The sequence below is a fragment of the Phascolarctos cinereus genome, unplaced genomic scaffold (assembly GCF_003287225.1).
Source record: "Phascolarctos cinereus isolate Bilbo 61053 unplaced genomic scaffold, phaCin_HiC Scaffold_5;HRSCAF=322, whole genome shotgun sequence".
Lineage (NCBI taxonomy): Eukaryota > Metazoa > Chordata > Mammalia > Diprotodontia > Phascolarctidae > Phascolarctos > Phascolarctos cinereus.
In genome coordinates this window covers 374,741,276-374,762,233 of record NW_027555958.1, presented here as the reverse complement: position 1 = coordinate 374,762,233, position 20,958 = coordinate 374,741,276, and the positions used below count along the sequence as shown (strand labels likewise).

General features: G+C 37.5%; 1 pseudogene across 1 annotated transcript in view; it reads left to right on the top strand.

The window, feature by feature from the left end:
- Positions 1-244: 244 nt before the first annotated feature.
- LOC144457806 (C4b-binding protein alpha chain-like) overlaps positions 245-20,958 on the top strand; it is a 41,142-nt pseudogene continuing 20,428 nt past the window's right edge. Inside the window, exons 1-4 of the transcript XR_013487318.1 lie at positions 245-1,050; positions 1,698-1,884; positions 2,881-2,980; positions 15,073-15,161. The product of XR_013487318.1 is annotated as a C4b-binding protein alpha chain-like (transcript). The remainder of the gene's footprint in view (positions 1,051-1,697; positions 1,885-2,880; positions 2,981-15,072; positions 15,162-20,958) is intronic.

The following is a 20,958-nucleotide window of genomic DNA, read 5'->3' as shown; positions in this document are numbered from 1 at the left end:
TGTCAGCACTCGAGGATTGGCTTTCTTTATGTTCCTCACACAATTCATTCTTCCCCTACTTCAGTTCCTTTATGATGGCTGTCCCTCATGCCTGGAATGCCTTCTCCTAATCATTTCTTCCTACCAAAGAAACTTCTATTCCTTTAAAAAAATTTTTCCCTTCTTTCCTACTTGTGTCACCAGGCATTATTACATTTTCTTTTTCTTTTTTTTAGGCAACTGAGGTTAAGTGACTCACCCAGGGTCACACAACTAGCACGTGTCAAGCGTTTGCTCTGAAGGAGGATCTGAACTCAGGATCTCCTGACGTCAGGCTCGGTGCTCTATCCACTGCGCCACCTAGCAGCCCCTCGTTTTATTTTTCTACAATCAGATAGCAATGTGTTCAAATCAAGAAGCAATTATTAAGAGTCTGCCATAATTCGAGGCACTGCGCCAAGTGCTGAGGGTACAAAGGGGATAAAAGAAAAGGGAGGGCCTGCCCTCAAGACGCTCCCAAGTCTAATTGCAGAGCCAGCGTGCATTCACTATGTGCAAGCCAGATGAAGCCCGGAGACGATGTGTGAGGGTGCCTAACTAGGTCTGGTCCGGAAGGGAGTGGCTGGGCACAGGGCTTGGTTTTCGGGACTAGGTGGAGGTTGAGGGCGCGGCGGGCTGCAGATGCTTCCCACACCGTCGGAGACCTCGACAAGCAAAGGGTGGGGAGGTCTTCCTGCCCCGCCCCGCCCCGCCCCAACAGGCCGGTGCTTCCTCACGCTTTCGTCCAGATCCCAGTGCGACGCTGGTGTCCTTGGCCTCCGCCCCGCTGCCGCTGCTGGCAGTCCCGAACAAGGCCCAGAGACGTCCCTTGCTGGCGCTGGCCCAGCAGCCGCCGCCTTCCCCTTCATCCCGGCCCCGCTCTGCATTCCGCACTGCGGAGCACCCCAGGTGCATCCCGGCCGGGGCCTATCATGAGCCGCGGGCCCCGGAGCGCGCCTCCCGCGCTGGGGCTGCTCTGCCTGTCACCATCACTGCTGCTACTGCTGCTGCTCGACCTGCCCCTGGCGCGCGGTGACTGGCAGGAGGGCGCGTGGGATTCGGGGAGGAGGAGAGAAGGAAAGGCAGACACAGCCTGGGGGAAAGGGGGCGTTGTCGTGGCAACGGAGAGGCCCGGGATGAGAGAGGATGAAGGATGGGTGGTCCTTGTCTCCTTCTTGGAGCTTCTGGACTCCCGCTGGCCTCCCCGGCAGAGGCTAACGGGAGGAAGTATCAAGGAGACCAACGAACCAAATACCACCAATAAAAACAAGATAAATCCACCCCAGTTCCTCCTGAGGACCCCACAATGCATCTGTTTCTATCTTTATTAGTCGTGTAGCAGTAGACGGTTTAAACTGGGATCAAACCATTGGCAGGCAGCTAGCTGCAGCTTTATTTTCAAATGTGGAGTTTCCTACTTTAGGGAGTGGTGTGCAAGGGCTGGGTTTGGAGTGAGGAGATATCTCCAGACACTCAGAGACCATACTCATTGAGAAATGAATTACACCTGGCCCAGTGGGTGAAAGAATGACACATGAGCTCAAGGGCTGAAAGGTTCATTGGTGTGAATTGGTGATGTCTGGGATGTCCTTCAGTGGGGATTGTGGCTGTGCCAGAAGTGATCCGAAAGTGGCTCTTTTTCTCTCTCCAGTATTTATTCTTTTTCTCTCTTCATGTAGGTGTCTGTGATTCCCCAGGAAGATTACCATTTGCTTTGTTAAAAGATCCTGCTGGCTGGAAAACCTTTCCTGAGGGTTACAAGGTGACATAACTGTCGACGAGGTTACCAAAGAGACCATAATTTCTCAGATACCCGTACTTGTCTTGCAAATGGACTATGGTCTTAGCTAGACCCATTTTGTACAAGTTAGTATGCTTAAAACTGTTACTCTTCCCTTTTCAATTAATTTTCAAAAGAAGCTTTTACTCTATTCCTGCATTTAAACCCTTTGATTTTATTTTAAGTAATAGTGTAATGTACTTTTAGCAGTAGATGAATTAAGATAGCTGTCCTGGATGAAAACATGAAATTTAGCCATTCTGAAAAGGCCACTGACTGTGTTATGTGTCAGAATTCACTGATTTTTGCCAGAAAATTGAAACAAAACTTCAATTAAATTCAATGAACATTAAATACTTAACATGCAAGGTCATGGGGTACAGAGACACTGCAGGAACTTTACATTCTTCTGAGGAGATTTAGCACTTAGATAATGAAATTCAAGAACATCAGAAGATGAAGAGAGACATCAGGGAAAAAATCAGGAAATCAGAAAAGGCTTCTTTAGGTCCCCTAAGTTGAATGTTGAAGAAATCTAAGAATTCTGAGAGGTAACTGTGAGAAGAGGACCAGTATGAATACATGGAAGTGGACAGAATGAGAGGTATCATAGAGGTTGCATGGACAGGACTTTGTAACTGATTGGCTTCAAAAGTGAGGGAGAGTAAAGAGTCTGGATGTGGATGGCATTTTCCATTATGGGTTCTCTGTACTTGTCTTAGATCATTGTGTTGCTGAGAAAAGCTAAGTCATTTATAGTTGATCATCATACAATGTTGCTGATGCTATGTACGATGTTTTACTGGTTCTGCTCATTTCACTTTGCATCAATTGGTACAAATCTTTCCAGGTTTTTCTGAAATCTGCCTGCATGTCATTTCTTATTGTACAATATTATTCCACTACATTCATATACCACAAACTTGTTCAGCCATTCTCCAATTAATGGGCAAGAGGAAGAGTTTTTAAGTGGGGTCCAGGGCCCCCAAATATCTCAGTATAGTTATGGCCTTGATTTAAAAACTAATGTGTGCTTCATATAATGTGAAATGGCAACTAATTCTCACTTTATTTCTTACTAGAAAAACTGTGCCCTGACATTGGAGAGCTAGCCAATGGTCATGTTAATATCAACAACAGCATTGTATTTGGTTCAACTATCACTTTTAGTTGTGATAAAGGGTGAGTTGCTAACTTTGATGTATCATTCATTATATTTATTATCTTTGATAAATAACTGAAGAACCAAAATAAGGTTGAAATTTCTATTTTTAATTCTCTGTAGTCTACAGTTACTGAGGATCCTTTCTTTAAAAATTCTGAAACTTTCCTTTACCAAAAATGTGAAGGAACAGGTTAATGGCTACTTGTATTCATATTAGGGCAGCCCAGAGTTCTTTATGATTTTTGTTGTTATGATCTCAAGCTAATTGTTGCACTCGTATGTTATATATTTCATTGACCTTAACTGGTTCAGAATGATTTCATATTATAATTTATTTTTGTTATTATTGACCTTGTATTTTTATATCACTATATTTCACAATATTTCCTCTCCCTATCCTACCCCACCCATACTTCCCCACCCCATGAAAGCCACCTCTTGTAATAAAGAATTAAAGAGGTAAACAAAACAGTTCAGTAAAACAGTTTCTTTCATCAGACAAGTCCAATATACTATATTATATGCAGTGATCTATATCTGTGGTCCTGTGCCTTTGCAAAGAAAGAAGGGAAGTTCATTTTCATATCTCTTCTTTGAGGACAAAATTGGTCATTATGATGTCAGTAATTCTGTTGTTCATTTCATTTATATTGTAATCATCATGTATATTGTTTTTCTGGTTCTGCCTACATCATTTTTCATCAGTTCACATATCTTCCTGTGTTTCTCTGTAGTCCTCATAGTCATGATTTCTTGTAATGTGGTAATATTCTTTCATATTCATATACTACAATTTGTTTAGCCATTATCAATCAATGGGTATCTGTTTCATTTCTAGTTCTTTGTGACTGAGTCCAATTTTTAGAGAATAGATAGCATGGGGAAGTCCTACATTTAAAGGACATAATTGGATTGATTTTCATTAGTTAAATCTTGGGAACTCAGTTAATATTGTGGGAATTCTTAGAAAGTAAACTTGCCTAAAGATACTCTTCTGAGACCTAGTCCACCATTTTCTCATAATATTTTGGTGTCAGGGAGATAGTATCCTTAGGGGATGGTTATGGATTATACCTGCCATGACGCTTTGGGAGCAGACTCCCTCATTGGGGGAATTTGTAATAGAATATAAATCAGGTTGTTCTTTAAAAAACAAAAAAATTTTAGAACTTCTTTTCTAACTGTTGTCAAACTTTTCATTCATTTCCATTCAATCTGTACCTTCTCCCATACCTGGCATCACTTAACTTATTTTCCCCAGTCTCAAGTTGAAAGTTCAGTAACTCTGGTCTCCTTAGACCTGCTACTGAAGTAAAGGTTTGTATTTACCTCAAGTTAGAAAGGACCTCAGAGATCACTTAGCCCAACCCATCCTTGAAGTATGGATCTCCTTAAATGGCCTTCCACTTTTCACTTTGAAAATGTACAGTACCAGGGAATTCATAATAGTAACAACTAACATTTCTATTGTGCTTTAAGGCTTACAGGTAAATTCTTTTGTAAAAACTTGTTATCATCATCTTACAGAATAAATAAGGAAGATAAGGAAGCTAAGCTCAGAGAAATTAGGTGATTTGCCCGTGGATGTACAGCTGACTAGTGTCAGGGTCAAGATTCAAATTGCTGTTCTTTGCCTCAGTCAGAACCCTATCTAGAATCTTTTGTTGCTACATTTTAGGAGGGATATTGGTTATTTTTAGCAAGCATTAAAAAAAAGGTGACCAGGATGATGAAGGGCCTTAGATCATGCCATAAGACAGTCAGAAGAAAGGAATGGAGGGTGTTTATCTGGAGAAAAGAAGACTTGGGGGGAAGTCAGGAAGAAGGAAAAAGGTTGAAAAGGGCAGTGCAGTATCTATCTTCAAAGTATTGTCTAGCAGCAGTCACTGTGGTGGCCTCAGGAAGTGATCCCTTGAAGTCTCAATTCCTCTTCCCTCTGTCTTCAGGAAAGTCCTGGTGGGAAGTAACCTGTTTAGTTGGAAATAATGAGATTAGCTTGTGAAGGTTTTAATATAGTACGAAGGTCCCCGTTCCACCTGGCTTCCTTTCTCTGAAAAGTTATAGAACTTTAAAAAAAAATGAATTGCAAATAGAATTTATAAAATGTTATGAGCCCTCAGAGAATCTGTTGATTTCCAAGAAGAGAGGGTAATTTCCTGGCCAGTTGAATTTAACAATTAGCCACAGATTTCCCTTCCTTTATCATACTTTCTATAGAAAAATAAATAAATAAATTCAGGATACTGTTAAATTATCTTATCTTCTTCTGGGGGTGGAGCCAAGAGAGTGGAGTACAGAAGTAAGGAAGGTATTCAGCTGAGCTCTCCCAATGTTTCCCTCCAATGAACTTTAAAATAACACCTCAAATTAAATCATGGAATGGCAGAGGCAACAAAAGGTCAAAGTGAGACATTCTTCCAGCCAAAGATAATTTATGAGTTTGGAAAGAGAGCTCTATGACATGAGGGTGGAGGCTGATGCATGTGGATGAAACAACAATGGTGGGAGCCTGTGGTAGTGACAGAAGCAGCTGCAAGTTTGGGTGCTCTCAAGCCAGACTTGGTAAGGGGACTTAGCAGCTAGTCAGAAAGAGATTACAAGGGACACCCGTTCTAGCACTGAACAACAGGGCCAGACTTTATTTGGCAACTCCATTACCTATATTCACTTCTGGATTATAGCTCAAGGGAGGAGAGGAGCACTTTCAGTCAAGAGGGAGTGGAATCCCTGAGCAGCAGTATCACTTCTGGCCCCAAGGGATCAGGGACCCTGAGGAACAGTATTGTTTCCAGTTCCAAGGGAGGAGGGGCCCTAAGGAGTAGTATCAATTGCAATCTCAAGAGATCAGGACCCCTTCCTGGGTAAGGGCCAGCAGACCAAGAGAACAGTGACCACAATTTTCCCCAAACTACCTTGGAAGCACAGAAGACTTCCAGACCTCCAGAACTAGCTCTGAAAATAGCAGTGTGAAAAAACCTGAAGCTTAAGACAGAACCCCTCACCCTTCAAACTGAGAACAGAGCCCAACATTAACATAAGGTTCCAAATCAAGAAATAGAGTGAAAAATGAGCAAACAATGAAAAAAGAACCTGACCATAAGAAGCTACTATGGTAACAGGGAAGATCAAGACACAAACTCAGAAGAAGATGACAATGAAGTCAAAACAGCCACAAGCAAAGCCTCAAAAGAAAAATATGAAGTGGATTCAAGCTCAACAAGAATTCCTGAATGAGGGGCAGCTACGTGGTGCAGTGGATAGAGCACCAGGCCTGTAGTCAGGAGGACCTGAGATCAAATCTGGCCTCAGACAAAACACTTAACACTCACTAGCTGTGTGACCCTGGGCAAATCACTTAACCCCAATTGCCTTGCCAAAAAAAGAAAAAAAAATTCCTAGATGACCTTAAAAATGTTTCTAAAATCAAATAAAAGTGGTAGGTGAAAAATTAGGTAAAGAAATTAAAGCAAAGGAAGAAAATTATTAAAAGACAACTAACACCTTGGTAAAAGAGGGACAAAAAGAAATACTCAAGAAAATAGAATTTTCCAAATGGAGAAAAAGGTACCAAAAAAATCACTGATAAAAACAACACCTTAAAAAGCAGAATTGGCCAAATGGGAGAAAAAGGTATTTTCACTGAAGAAAATAAATCCTAAAAATTAAAATCGGCAAGTAAGACTCCATGAGACATAAGAAATTATAAAACAAGACCAAAAGAATGGAAAAAATAGAAGACAATGTGAAATATCTCATTGGAAAACAACTGGTATGGAAAATAAATCGAGGAGAAACAATTTAAGAATTATTTGACTACCTGAAGCAATAATAAATCGAAGGAGAGATTAATAAAATTAAAAGTAAAAAAAAATTGAGCTAACAAATAAAACTAGGAGCTGGTTTTATGGGGGGAGGGGACAATAAAATAGTTAAATCATTGATTAATTTGATTAAAAAAAAGAAGGTAGGAAACAAATTACAGGTATCAAAAATGAAAAGGGTGAATGTACCACCAAATGAAGTTGAAATTAAAGTACTTGTTAGGAGTTATCTTGCCTAATTATATGACAGCAAACCTTACAATATAAGTAAAATGGATGAATATTTACAAAAATATAAACTACCCAGATTAACAGAAAAGTAAATAGAATAGTTAAATAACCCTGTTTTAGAAAAAGAAATTGAACAAGTCATTAATGAGCTCCCTAAGAAAAAATCCCCAGAACCAGATGGTGATTTCTACTAAACATTTAAAGAAAAATTAATCCCAATATTATAGAAACTGTTTTTAAAAAATAGGTAAAGAAGGAGTGCTACCAAATCTCTTTTATGACACAAATATGGTTTTGGTACCTAAACTAGGAAGAGCAAAAACAGAAAAAGAAAACTATAGACCAGTTTCCTTAATGAATATTGATGAAAAAATTTAAATAAAATACCAGCAAGGAAATTGCAGCAATATATCACAATCATCATACATTATGACCAGGTAGGATTTATACTGGGAGTGCAGGGCTGGTTCAATATTAGGGAAACCATCAGTGTAATTGATTATGTCAGTAACAATCATATGATTATAGCAATAGATGCAGAAAAAGCATTTGACAAAATATGACACCTATTAAAAACGCTAGAAAGCACAAGAATCAATGGAACCTTTCTTAAAATGATAAGTAGTTTCTATCTAAAACTAGAAAGAAGGATTATCTGTAGGAGAGATAAACTGAAGCCTTCCCAACAAGATTAGAAGTGAAGTAAGGATGCCCATTATCACCTCTAGTATTCAATATTGTACTAGAAATGCTAGCTATAGCAATAGGACAAGAAAAGAAATTAAAGGAATAAAAATGGGCAATGAGGAAACAAAAGTATCACTTTTTGCAGATGATATGACGGTATACTTAGAAAATCAACTAAAAAACTACTTAAAATAACTAACAACTTCAGCAAGGTTGAAGGATATAAAATAAACCCACATAAATCATCAGCATTTCTATATACTGCCAACAAAACCCAGTAGTAAAAGACAGAAAGAAAAATTCCATTTAAAATAACTGCATAAAACATAAAATACTTGGGGTCCACTTACCAAGACAAAGCCAAGGATTATATGAACACAATTATAAAACACTTTTCATACAAATAAAGACAAATCCAAACAATTGAAGAAATATCAATTGCTCATGAGTAGGCTGAGCCAATATAATAAAAATGACTTCTATTTAAATTGGTGTTCAGTGTAATACCAATCAAACTACCAAAGAATTATTCAAGAGCTAGAAAAGATAATAACAAAATTTGCCTGGAAGAACAAAGGTTGGAGCAGCTAGGTGGTGCAGTGGATAGAGCTCCAGTCTTGGAGGACCTTAGTTCAAATCTGACCCCAGACACTTGATACTTACCAGGTGTGTGACCCTGGGCAAGTCATTTAACCCTAATTGCCTCACCCCCCCCAAAAAAAAGCAGAATTTTTAAAAAGGGGGTGGGGCAGCTAGGTGGCACAGTGAATAGAGTACTGACCCTGGAGACAGGAGGACCTGAGTTCAAATCCAGCCTCTGACACATAACACCTACTAGCTGTGTGACTCTGGGCAAGTCACTTTAACCCCAAATGCCAGGAAGTAAAACTTTTAAAAAGCAAAGAATTCTTACATAATGAGCAGTGCTGCCCTGAGAGTGTAGTATATACGCCATGGTCAGCCACTCTCTGTTGGATTCTCATCATAAACTGAGCTGTAAGCCAGGGAAAGGAAAAGACTACACACAGCTCATGGTTAGTCTCCTGTGAAAAGTTCTGAATCCACTGCCCCGATGCATTTTCTCTGCAACTCTCCATCTTCCTCCATGTCTACAACAGAGATTTTTAAAACTCTGCTGTACCAGAAAACTTTACCCTCTAGTTCTGATCGTGTAATGAATCTCTCTTCTCCTGTTTGTAACAAATATAAGTCCTAGAGTCTTTAGGCATTTGCAAAGAAGGATTGAACTTGTTCTCTTTGACTTCAGAAGGCAGGCTGCATAGGCAAGCTGGGTACTATAGTAGATAGAGTGCTAGACCTGGAGTCAGGAATATCTGAATTTAAATCCAGCCACAGACCCTTATTGGCTGTGTGATCCTGGACAAGTCAACTCTTCTCAGACTCAATTTCCGTATCTGTAAAATGGGGATAATAACAGTCTCTACCTTGCAGGGTTGCTGTGAAGATCAAATGAGATGGTATTTGTAAATTTGTAAAAGGGCTGAGCACACTATCTGGCTCATAGTAGTTACTTAGTAAATGCTTGTTCCAGGGGTGGGGAGCCTGCAGCCTTGAGGCCACATGTGGCCGCAGGTTCTCCACCCCTGGATTATTTCTTTTCCTTTCTCTTCAAGTGAGATAACATGTATAAAGTGTTTTGCAAGCCTTAAAGTGATCTGTATAAATGCTAACTATTATTGTTGTTGTTCTGTGGTGTCCAACTCTTCATAACCCCATTTTGGGGTTTTCTTGACAATAATACTGAAGTGGTTTGATATTTCCTTCTCTGGCTCGTTTTACACGTGAGGAGAATGAGGCAAATTGGGTTCAATGATTTGTCCAGTCACATAGCTGGTAAGTGTCTGAGGCCAGATTTGAACTCATGAAGATGAATCTTCCTGATTCCAAGCCCAGTACTCTCTCCACCATGCCCCCTGCCATAGCTATTATTATTGACAGATTTGGCTTCGTTTAAGGTTTTTCCCCTTCATAGAGGTTTTTGTTTGTTTGTTTTTCACGAAGTCTGGATATTCACTGATAACATAGATTGTAGAGAAATAAAGCGTTCAGGTATAGGATGGACTAAGTTGATTTCAGAGATCCCAACTCTTAGATCCCATGCTTCAAGTCTGGAGTTTTTTACAATACCATACTGCCCGTATGGGCATTCCATTGGCATTCCATTCCTGGGCAATTACAATTGTTTTTTTAAAATTGCCTTATATTGGGCTTAAATCTGCCTCTCTAACTTCCACTCAAGTTATATGTTCCATAGCCAAGCAGACTAAATCTGAGTCTCTCTTCTATGTGACAACCCCTGTAACAGAAGCTGAAATGTGGGAAGACTGCAGTCATGTTCTTGCAAAGTCATCTCTTCTCCAGAATAAACATCCCCATTTTCTACATGGTATGGGTTTTTTGAAGTATTTTATTATTATAAGTTTCATATGTGTGTGTGTGTGTATATCCATACATATTTTCTTACAAATTCTGGATATCAGACCTTTATCTTATACATTTCTTGCAAATGTTTTCTACAATCCATTTCCATTTTTTTTACTCTAGAGAGAATCCTTTTTATCACACGAAGTCCTTTCATATTTACATTATCAAGCCCTCAATTTTTGCCTCTTATTTCTTGCATCTTTTTGGTGGATACTCCACAAAATCTATTTAGAATTCCCCTTTGTGTTTTGGAGGTGACTTTGAGTCTTGAAGACTGTACCAGGGGTGCATAAGTTGTAGAAAGTTCTTCCAAACTTCCAAACTGAAGAACTTCAGTTATAGTCTTAGCAACAGTTTACTGACTGACGGCCAGCCTAGATGATTGTGAAGGATCAGTAGTGTGTTGACCATTGGGTGATAAATTCTTTGGCTATGGAGACCCATGAAACATATACTAGGGCAAAATGCAAGAAAGGAAAGAGAAAAGGAGGTAGAGAAGAAAGGGAGGAAGGAAAGAAGCAGGGGAGAGAGGAAAGTAGAAAGGATGGAAGTGAGGGAGGAAGGGAGAGAGAAAAGAAGAAAGGAAGCAATGTAAGAAGGTAGAAGAAAGGGAAGGAGCTGGAAAGAGGGAGGGAAGGAAGGATTTGTTAAATGCTTGCCCTGTGCCTAGCATTGTGCTAAATTCTTTACAAATATCTCATTTGATCTTTACAACAAGCCTAGGAGGTAGATTCTTGCTATTATTATCCTCATTTTATAATTGAGGAAACTGAGACAGACAAGGGTTAAGTTACTTGTCCAGGCCTTCATTACTTTGTGATCCTTTCTTATGCTACTTCAGTGATGATGGTGGTTTGGTACAAAGGAGGGCAAAACCCACCAAATACCATAGTTTTTAGACCATGTATAAACATGCACTGGCCGCTACTCTAGACATGAAATTTTTGTCCAGTGTCTTAGTTGAGATGCTGCTTAAGCAAGTGAACCATATCCATGCTTACAATTTTGCATTTGAAAATAGAAAGCATAAGTTGTAGGTAAATGGAAGAATAGCTCATAGTTTCCCCTCAGGGAGGCGAATGAGTTTGCAGAATTGGTTTCATTTATTCTCAAAAGCAACATGAAACCCCATTTCATGGAGCTCTTGGTCATCTTGCCTCACTCATCATGAGTAGCTGAGTTAGAGCAAAAAGATGAACACAAAGAGGATTTTGGCTTAAGTGATACCAAGAGGCACAGAGGAGGATGAAGCAATAGAGAAATCATAGGAAAAAAAAAACAACTTGACAAGATCCTCCAGATCAAGTCAAACCTTGATGCTAGATAACATCACCGTAAAGGTGAGCACACAGGAGCATAGTGAAATATATGCAACATCTCTCAAATACACCCCCTTCTCTCACCTTTGTAACACCTATCAGATATGTCCCCTTCTCTCCTCTGACACTGCCACCACTCTAATGTGGGCCCTCATCACTTCACTCCTGGACTATTGCAGTAGCCTGCTGGTGGGTCTGCCTGCCTCAAGTCTCTCCCCATTCCAAGTCATCCTCTATTTAGCCACAAAAGTGATTTTCTAAAGCACAAATTTAACCACGTGACTCCTTTCTCCACTCAGTCAACTCTAATGTCTCCCTACAGTCTTCAAGATCAAATACAAAATCCTCTGTTTGGAGTTCAAAGCCCTTTGTAATTGTCACACACACACACATACCCCTTTCTAGTCTTTTACACCTTACCCCCTACAACATACACTTTGAACCAGTGACACTGACCTCCTTTTTGTTCCATGAACAAGACACTCCATCTCTCGGCTCTAGTCTCTGGCCATCTCCCATGTCTAGAATGCCATCTCTTCTCATTTCTGCCTCCTGGCTTCCCTGACGTCCCAGCTAAAATCCCATCTTCTATAGGAACCCTTTCCCAACTCTTCTTAATACCTTTGTTAATTATTTCCCATATATCCTGCATGTAGCTTGTTCGTATATGTTTGCTCATTGTTTCCCTCACTAGATTGCAAGCTCCGTAAAGTCAAGGACTGTCTTTTGCCTAATTTCATATCTCCAGTGATTAATACAGTACTTAACACAGAATAGGCACTTAATAAAAGCTTATTGACTGACTTACTGACTGACTGACTGATAAGTTGGAAAACATGGTTCAAGATTAAGAAATGAAAGAATCCATAGGCTTCTCAGAATATTCAAGCGTATCTACTTATGGATCACACTACTTTCTTCAAGAAGAAAGTTGGAAGCCAGTAGACATGGCAAACATCTCCCCAAAAATCACAAAATATAATACTGAATATAACTTGGCAGACAGGAAAAGACTAGTTACTACCGTACAAAGCCTCCACTTACCCACTGCAGATGAACGTTGCAATATGCAGGCAAGCAAGCAGATTTTCAGGCGTATTCAGTGCCTGAAAGTAAGTATGCAGTGCCTAGAGTAAGGACCAACATTACTGTATTAGACTCTTCCTGAACTCCTTTGCCCATACTCACCGCATTAAGAAACAGCAGATGCTAATTCTGCCCATCTATTTGAAGGAAAGGATGAGAGCAGAGGGAAGAATGGGGAATGGTCCCAGAGTCAGTGACTAAATCTGGCCTGAGGAAAGGCCTCACAGACTTATACTCTCAGGGCAGGAACCTGGGCTGGCAAATCTCCAAATTAATGTAATTAAGAAGAGAAGCTATGAATTGGGGGGGGGAAATCTTTGCATCTTTGCATCAAATGTTTTAAAAGTCTTATATTAAGATATATAATGAGGAGCAGTTAGGTGGTGCAGTGGATAGAGCACCAGCCCTGAAGTCAGGAGGACCTGAGTTCAAACCGGGCTCAGACCAAACACTTCACATTTACTAGCTGTGTGACCCTGGGCAAGTCAATAACCCCAATTGCCTAAAAAAAAAAAAAGATATATAGTGAATTAACATGTCTATAAGTCCAAGAGCCATTTCATAAGGTACAAGTAGTTAAAGGTTATGGGCAAATAGTTTTCAAAATAATTAAAAAAAAAACTCTTACCAGCTGTTTGGAATAGAGTAATGCTTTGGACTCACTTTTCTCTCTCAGGGCAAAGCTGGTTCTGCGGCCTCCTCTGGGTTCTAAGGGTATCCCTGAGGGGATTGAGGAAGTGTCTTTTCTCTAATACAATCATTCTCTCTGGGCAGCTAGGTGGAGCAATGGATCTCATCTTACTGAGTCAAATCTGGCCTTAGATACTTACTAGCCTGTGTGACCCTGGGCAAGTCAGTTCACTTTGTTTGCTTCAGTTTCCTCATCTGTAAAATGATCTGGAGAAGGAAATGGTTAAACCACTCCAATATGCCAAATGGAGTTACAAAGAGTTGTACACAACTCTGAACAACAAAAATCTTTTTTTTTCCCTTGCTGTCTCTGTCTCCATTTCTCTGTCTCTGTCCCTCACTTCTCCCTTTACTCTTTCATCCCCTCACCTCCCGGTATATTGTTGGATTCTAATAATTTCATTTATTTTCTTTTCATTTATTATGAACTTTCCTTGTGAATTTTCCTTTTTCCCTTTTGATATTAGCAATTTGGTTTTCCTCTCTTTTTTAAAAAATTTATTTAGTGCTTACTCTGTACTATGCAATGCAACTTGTACAACGCAAGCAAGCCAGTCCATGTCCTCAAAGAGCTTACATTCTAATGGGAGAATACAACCCATAAAAAAAAGATGTAAAGTGGAAATGGGGGTACAGTAGGAAATGATGCATAATGAACTAAGCAGAACCAGTAGAACAATATTTTACAATGAATACTCCATTATAAAAGAAAATAACTGTGGGGAAAAAAAACCTAATGAACTATAATCAATGCAATGATCCCTCTTTTAATGATAATTCCTGCTACCTACCTCTTGGTATAGATATGATGAACTAGAGGTATATCAGAAAGCTTACATTTTCAGACACAGAAGCAAGAGAAGAGCAGTGCTGGGCTTACCATGTTAAATTTGAAATATTCGTTGAAAAAAAAGTTCATAGAGGAGATTTGTGATTTCAGATATAGTCCTGTTTCTTTCTTTGTGTGGGGAAATGTTTGATATTTGTCAAATTCATAATAGCAAAAAAGTTATAATATAATAATAATAATTAATGCACAAAGGTTCTTTTTCGGTCCCTTTTGGCAATCCAACCATTCACATTCAAATGGGGGTAGTATCCTGCATCCTTCACAAAATGATTTAATCCTTTTTCTTTACCCAACAGCTGGATTTCTATTCCTAAAATTAATTTTCAACCTCATTTAGGTTTTTTGTGCACAAAAGTTCTTTACCCTTTCAGCAACTAGACTGATCATGCAGGAAAAAGACAGCGCCTTATCTTAATATGATGATAGTAATGAAACAATCTCTTCCCGTGTCTTCTTTGGTACTGTTCTTGTATATGTTTTTCTGGCTGTTTTAAAATTATTATTGTTGTTGTTTATATAGTTGTAAGTGTGTATACTGTGGAATTTGAAAAAATTGAAGTGATTATAACAATTTCTTTCCTAACTCCTTGGAAAAAATTTTAAAATATCTTTTTTATACCTATTGGAAAATACCAGAATCTACAAGGAAGTGATAAAAATTTAAGAGACTACCAATTTCACAAAGGATATTTAGTGGTTATTATCAGATTGTTATAAGCAATATTTATTATGAAGATTTTACTTCTGTCATTCTTGTTCAAGAATTTTGAGATTCCTTTGATTGTGAAACCTTTATTTTGAGATAAGCAAATCCATCTACCTTTTTTTCATGACCTTGTTTATTTACTGCATTCTTTCCATCTATCAGCAGGACTTTATTCCATACCTCCCTTTTCTTTGATATTAACTCCCCAGTTGTTCTGAATTGCCCCACAGTTCACACAAGAACAAACAGAAATGTTTTTTACTCTTACGTTTAGGTTCATATTAATCGGTCAGTGTGACAGCACATGTGTAATTGTAGGTGGAAACCAGGTTGGGTGGAGTAAACGTCTTCCACATTGCCAAAGTAAGTTGCTAACCCAAGCCACAAAAATTCGTGGGGTGAACTTTGTAGTTTGCATAGCGAATACAGTTTAAAACTGCCTTGCCAAAGGAGCATTGGGGCATATTTTGCATACTGTGTTAACTTTTATTTAAACCTTAAACACTCAGAGCATTTATTTTAAGAATGAAGGTACTATTCATTCTGAATTTGCAACACGAAAATTTATTTTCTAAAGCTATTAAACCCAGCTATCTAATGAATGTCAGAACTTATTCCAAAAGAGGAGCATCAGTCCCTTATCTGGCAGGCAATATGAGGTCATATCTTTGTATAAAGAGAGGAGCTTTGCCTTTATAAATGTCAGTACCTTGCCTTTGCCCCTCACCCTTGTTATTTTTCTCATCTATGTTAATGCCTTTTCAGTATTTTAAAATGTTCTTTACCCACTGATATTGATCGTTGAAATATACGTCTTTATTCCAAGCTCTAGTTTTTTAAATTCCTGTTATAGGTTATAGGTCAGATGAATTACAGATCTTATTATTATCTCTATGTCTATATTAAATTTTAATTAAAGGAAAAAGTAGTCAAAGAATCTATTACTAATTTTGTTAGTCATATCATTCAGTTAGTTTGGATTTCCTTTTGTATTGCTTGGAGGGATTTCCTGTAGCTTTTCGTTGATGAATTCTTTCAGAATTGTTCTTTTGGTCTTTGAGGTTCATTTTTCCATTTTCAAATAATGGACATGTTTACAGGGCATGTGATTTTGGGATACAATCCAGTTTTTAATAGTTTTGTTATCTTTTGGTTTTACTTTGTCTAGATTTCTCTCTATTTCTCCTTCCCCTTCCTAGAACAAAGAATTTTTAAAAACAGAAGAGCAAAAAGAGGAGGGGAAATGCAATAAAGCTGATCAATACCTTTCTTTCATTAAATATTCATTTCCCCTGTCTGATTACACTCAGTTTTGCTGGGTAGGTTATTCTTTCTTGTAATCTCAGCTTTCCAGAATATCATTTTCCAAGCCCTCCATTCCTTTATAGGGGTAACCGCTAAATATTATTTTATCTTGACTCTGACTCTACAGTATTTTAATTCTTTCTTTCTGGCTACCTTCAGTTTTTTCTCCTTGAACTGGAAATTCTGGATTTTGGCTATAATATTCCTGGGAGTTTTCATTTGGGGATTTCTTTCAAGAGCAGTGTATTCTTTCATTTTTTACTTCACCTTCTAGCTCTAAGATATCTGGGTAGTTTTCCTTATAATTTCTGGAAATATGATGTATAGGCTCTTTTTTTGTTCATCACTTTCAGTTAGCCCACTGATTCTTAAATTATCTCTCCTAGAGCTACTTTCCAGGTTAGTTGTTTATCAAATAACAGATTTCATATTTTCTTCTATTTTTTTTCAGTCTTTTGACTTTATGGCTTCTTAATATCTTGTGGAGTCATTAGCTTCCATTTGGCCAATTCTAATTTTTAAGGAACTATTTTCTTCAGTGAGGTTTTTTGCCTCTTTTACAATTTGGTCAGTTCTGATATTTGAAAAAAATTACTTATTTTTTACATATTATTTTCTTTTTAAACTTTGAGTTCCAAATTCTCTGCCTCCCTCTGACCACCTCCCATAACCACTATTCCACCAACACTTTGTTAGTGGACCTATTTTCCCTCATCCCCTCCAGCATTTATCATTTCTGATAGGTGTAAGGTGGTATCCCAGAGTTGTTTTAATTTGCATTTCTCTAATCAGTAGGGATTTGGAGCATTTTTTTTCTGTGACTATTGATAGCTTTGATTTCTTCTTCTGAAAACTGTCTGTCCATATGCTTTGACCATTTATCACCTGAAGAATGGCTCTCATTTCTGTAAGTTTGACTCAGTTCTCTATCTATTTGAGAAAAGAGGCTTTTATCAGAGAAACTTGATATACAATTTTTTGCTATTACTTCATTTTCTGTGGTACCTTTTAGCAAAATGTAGTTTCCCTGATTAACTCTTTTAGACCTGTTTTTGTTTTCGGTTTGGCTGAGATCGTGATTGCTACCTCTCCCTTTTTTACTTCACCTGAAGCATCTTAAATTCTGCTCCAGCCCTTTATTTTACTCTATATGTGTCTTTCTGTTTCAAACGTACCCCTTGTAAACAACATACTGTTGCATCCTGGCTTCTAATCTACTCTATCTGCTTCCTTTTTGTGACTGAGCTCATCCCATTCACATTCACAGTTGTGATTACTGCGTATTTACCTCCATCCCATCTTCTTCTGGTTGTTCTTTTCTATCTATTTTATCCTGTCCCTCCCCAAAAGTCCATTTTGTTTCTAATCACTATGTCCCTTAGTCTACCCTCCCTTTCATCATCCTTCCTTTTCTCATTTATTCCCTTTCCCTCTGATTTCCCTATTAGGTAAGATGGATTTCTATACACATCTGAATATGTTTATATATTCTTCCCTTTTTGAACCAATTCTGATAAGAATGATGTTTAAACTCTTCCTATCTCCTCCACCCCACTATTTCCCCCTTCACTGTAAAATCTCTTCCTTCTGCACCTCTTTCATGTGAGAAAATTTTCCTCATTCTACCTCCTTTCCTCCTCCCACTATTCTCCTCTTTATTGTCCCTTCATTTTTTGGGGGGAGATCATTTCAGCATCTATTCATACCCATTCCTTCTGACTATGTAAGCTCGTTTTAACTGCCCTAATAATGATAAAGTCCTTAGGAGTTACATGAATTATCTTCCTATATAGGAATGTAAACAGTTTAATTTTGAGTCCCTTATATCACTCTTTCATGTTTACCTTTAAATGTTTCTCTTGAATCTTGTGTTCCTTTTTTCTCATTTAATTTTTATTTTATTTTTTTTAATTATATGTAAACAAAAATCTTTAACTTTCTTTTAAATTTTTGAGTTTCAAATTATTTCCCTCTCTCCCTCCCCTCCCTCCTCTTTGAGAGGGCAATTAATTTAATACAGATTATACATGTGTAGTCTTGCAAAACATTTCCATATTAGCCATGTTGCAAAAGAAAACACAAAAAAAATAGTGAAGTTTTTTTAAAGTATGCTTCAATATGCATTCAGACTTCATCAATTCTTTCTCTGGAAGTAGGTAGCATTTTTCATCATAAGTCCTTTGGAATTATTTTGTATCATTGTATTTATGCTGTGTTGTGTTTTTTCCTACTTAATAAAATGTTAAAAAATTTTTTTCAATTACATGTGAAGATAGTTCTCAACATTCACTTTTATATGATTTTGATTTACAAATTTTTCTCCCTTTCTCCCTCCCTCCCTTCCAACTCCCTCCCCAAGACAGCAAGCAATCTGATATAGGTTATAGATGTACAATCACATTAACTGTATTTCCACATTAGTCATGTTGTAAAAGATGAATCAGAACAAAAAGGGAAAACCACGAGAACGAAAAAGCAGAAAATAAGTGAAAATAATATGCTTTGATATGCATTCACACTCCATAGTTTTTTCTCTGGATGTGGATAGCATTTTCCATCACATCTTTTGGAACTGTCTTGGATCATCATATTGCTGAGAAGAGTTAAGTCTATCATAGTTAATCATTGCAGAGTGTTGCTGTTACTAGGTACAGTGTTCTCCTGGTTGTACTCACTTCACTCGGCATCAGCTTGTGTAGTCATTCCAAGTTTTTCTGAAATCAACTTGCTCATCAATTCTTATAGCACAATAGTATTCCATTATACTTATATTCCACCACTTGTTCAGCCATTCCCCTATTAATGGGCATCCCCTGAATTTCCAATTCTTTGCCACTACAAAAAGAACTACTATCAATATTTTTGGACACATGGGTCTTTTCCCATTTGTATGACCTCTCTGGGATACAGACCTAGTAGTGGTATTGCTGGGTCAAAGGGTATGCACAGTTTTATAGTCCTTTGGGCATAGTTCCAAATTGCTCTCCAAAATGGTTGGATCAGTTCATGACTCCACCAACAATGCCTTAGTGTTCCAATTTTCCCACATCTTCTCCAACATTTATTATTTTCCTGTTTTGTTATGTTAGCCATTCTCAGAGGTGTTATGTGGTACCTCAGAGTTGTTTTCATTTGCATTTCTCTAATCAATATTGATTTAGAGCATTTTTTTCACATGACTATATATATAGCTTTAATTTCTTTATCTGAAAACTGACTGTTTACATCCTTTAACCATTTATCAATTGGTTGTATTCTTATAAATTTGACTCAGTTCTCTGTATATTTTAGAAATGAGGCTTTTATCAGAAACATTGGATTGCCAGCTTTCTGCTTTCCTTCTTTTCTTCGTTGCACTGGCTTTGTTTGTGCAAAAACTTTTTAACTTAATGTAATCAAAATTATCCATTTTGCACTTCATATATTCTCTATCTTTTGTTTGGTCATAAATTCTTCCCTTTTCCTTTGATCTGGCAGGTAAACTATTCTTTTCTCTCCTAATTTACTTATCTCCCTTTATGTCTAAAATTTAAATCATGTATCCATTTTGACTTTATCTTCATATGTAGTGTGAGATATTGGTCTATGTCTAGTTTCTGCCATACCATTTCCCAGTTTCCCCATTTTTTGTCAGATACTGAGCTCTTATCCTAGAAGCTGGAATCTTTGGGTTTTTCAAGCATTAGGTTACTATAGTAATTTACTACTGTGTCTTGTGTACCTAACCTATTGCTCTGATCCACCATTCTATTTTTAGCCAGTAACAAATAGTTTTGATGATTGCTATTTTATAGTATAGTTTTAAATCTGGTATGGCTAGGCTACCTTACTTTGCATTTTTTTTTATTAATTACCTTGATATTCTTGAACTTTGTTCTTCTAGATGAACTTTGTTATTATTTTTTCTAGCTCTATTACCTAATTTTTGGTAGTTTGATTAGTATGGCACTAAATAAGTAAGTTAATTTAGGTAGAATTGTCATTTTTATTATATTAGCTCTGCCTACCCATGAGCAATTGATATTTTCCCAGTTGTTTAGATATGAATTTATTTGTGTCAAAAGATTTTTATAATTTTGCTCATATAGTTTATCTGGTTTTATCTTAGCAGATAGACTCCCAATTATTTTATGTTGGTTATAGTAGTTTTAAATATAATTTTTCTTTCTATCTCTTGCTGCTGGGATTTTTGGTAATATATAGAAATAATGATGATTTCTGTGGGTTTAGTTCATATCATGCAGCTTTGCTGAAGTTGTTAATTATTTTAAATAATTTTAAGTTGATTCTCTAGCATTCTGTAACCATACCATCATATCCTCTGCAAAGAGTGATAGTTTTGTTTCCTCCTTGCCTATTCTAATTCCTTCGATTTCTTTTCTTCTCTTATTGCTAAAGCTAACATTTCTAGTACAATATTGAATAATGGTGGAGATAATGGGCATCCTTGTTTCACCTCTGAGCTTATTAGGAAAGCTTCTAGATTATCCCCATTATAGATAATGCTTTCTGATGGTTTTAAGTAGATACTATTTACTATTTTAAGGAAAATTACATTTATTCCTATGTTCTCTAGTGTTTTTCATAGAACGGGTATTGTTTTTTGTCAAAAAGCTTTTTCTACATCTGAATGTTGTGTTTCATGGTCATATTTTCTATGCAGTCCTGGTCATTTGATCAAGAATGTTTGAAACTTCTCTATTTCGTTAAACATCCATATTGCCCTAAAGGATTATATTAAGTTTTATTGGGTAGGTTATTCTTGGTTGTAACCTAGCTCCTTTACCTTCCAGAATGTCATATTCCAAGGCCTGTGATCCTTTAATGTGGAAGCCACTAAATCTTGTATGATGCT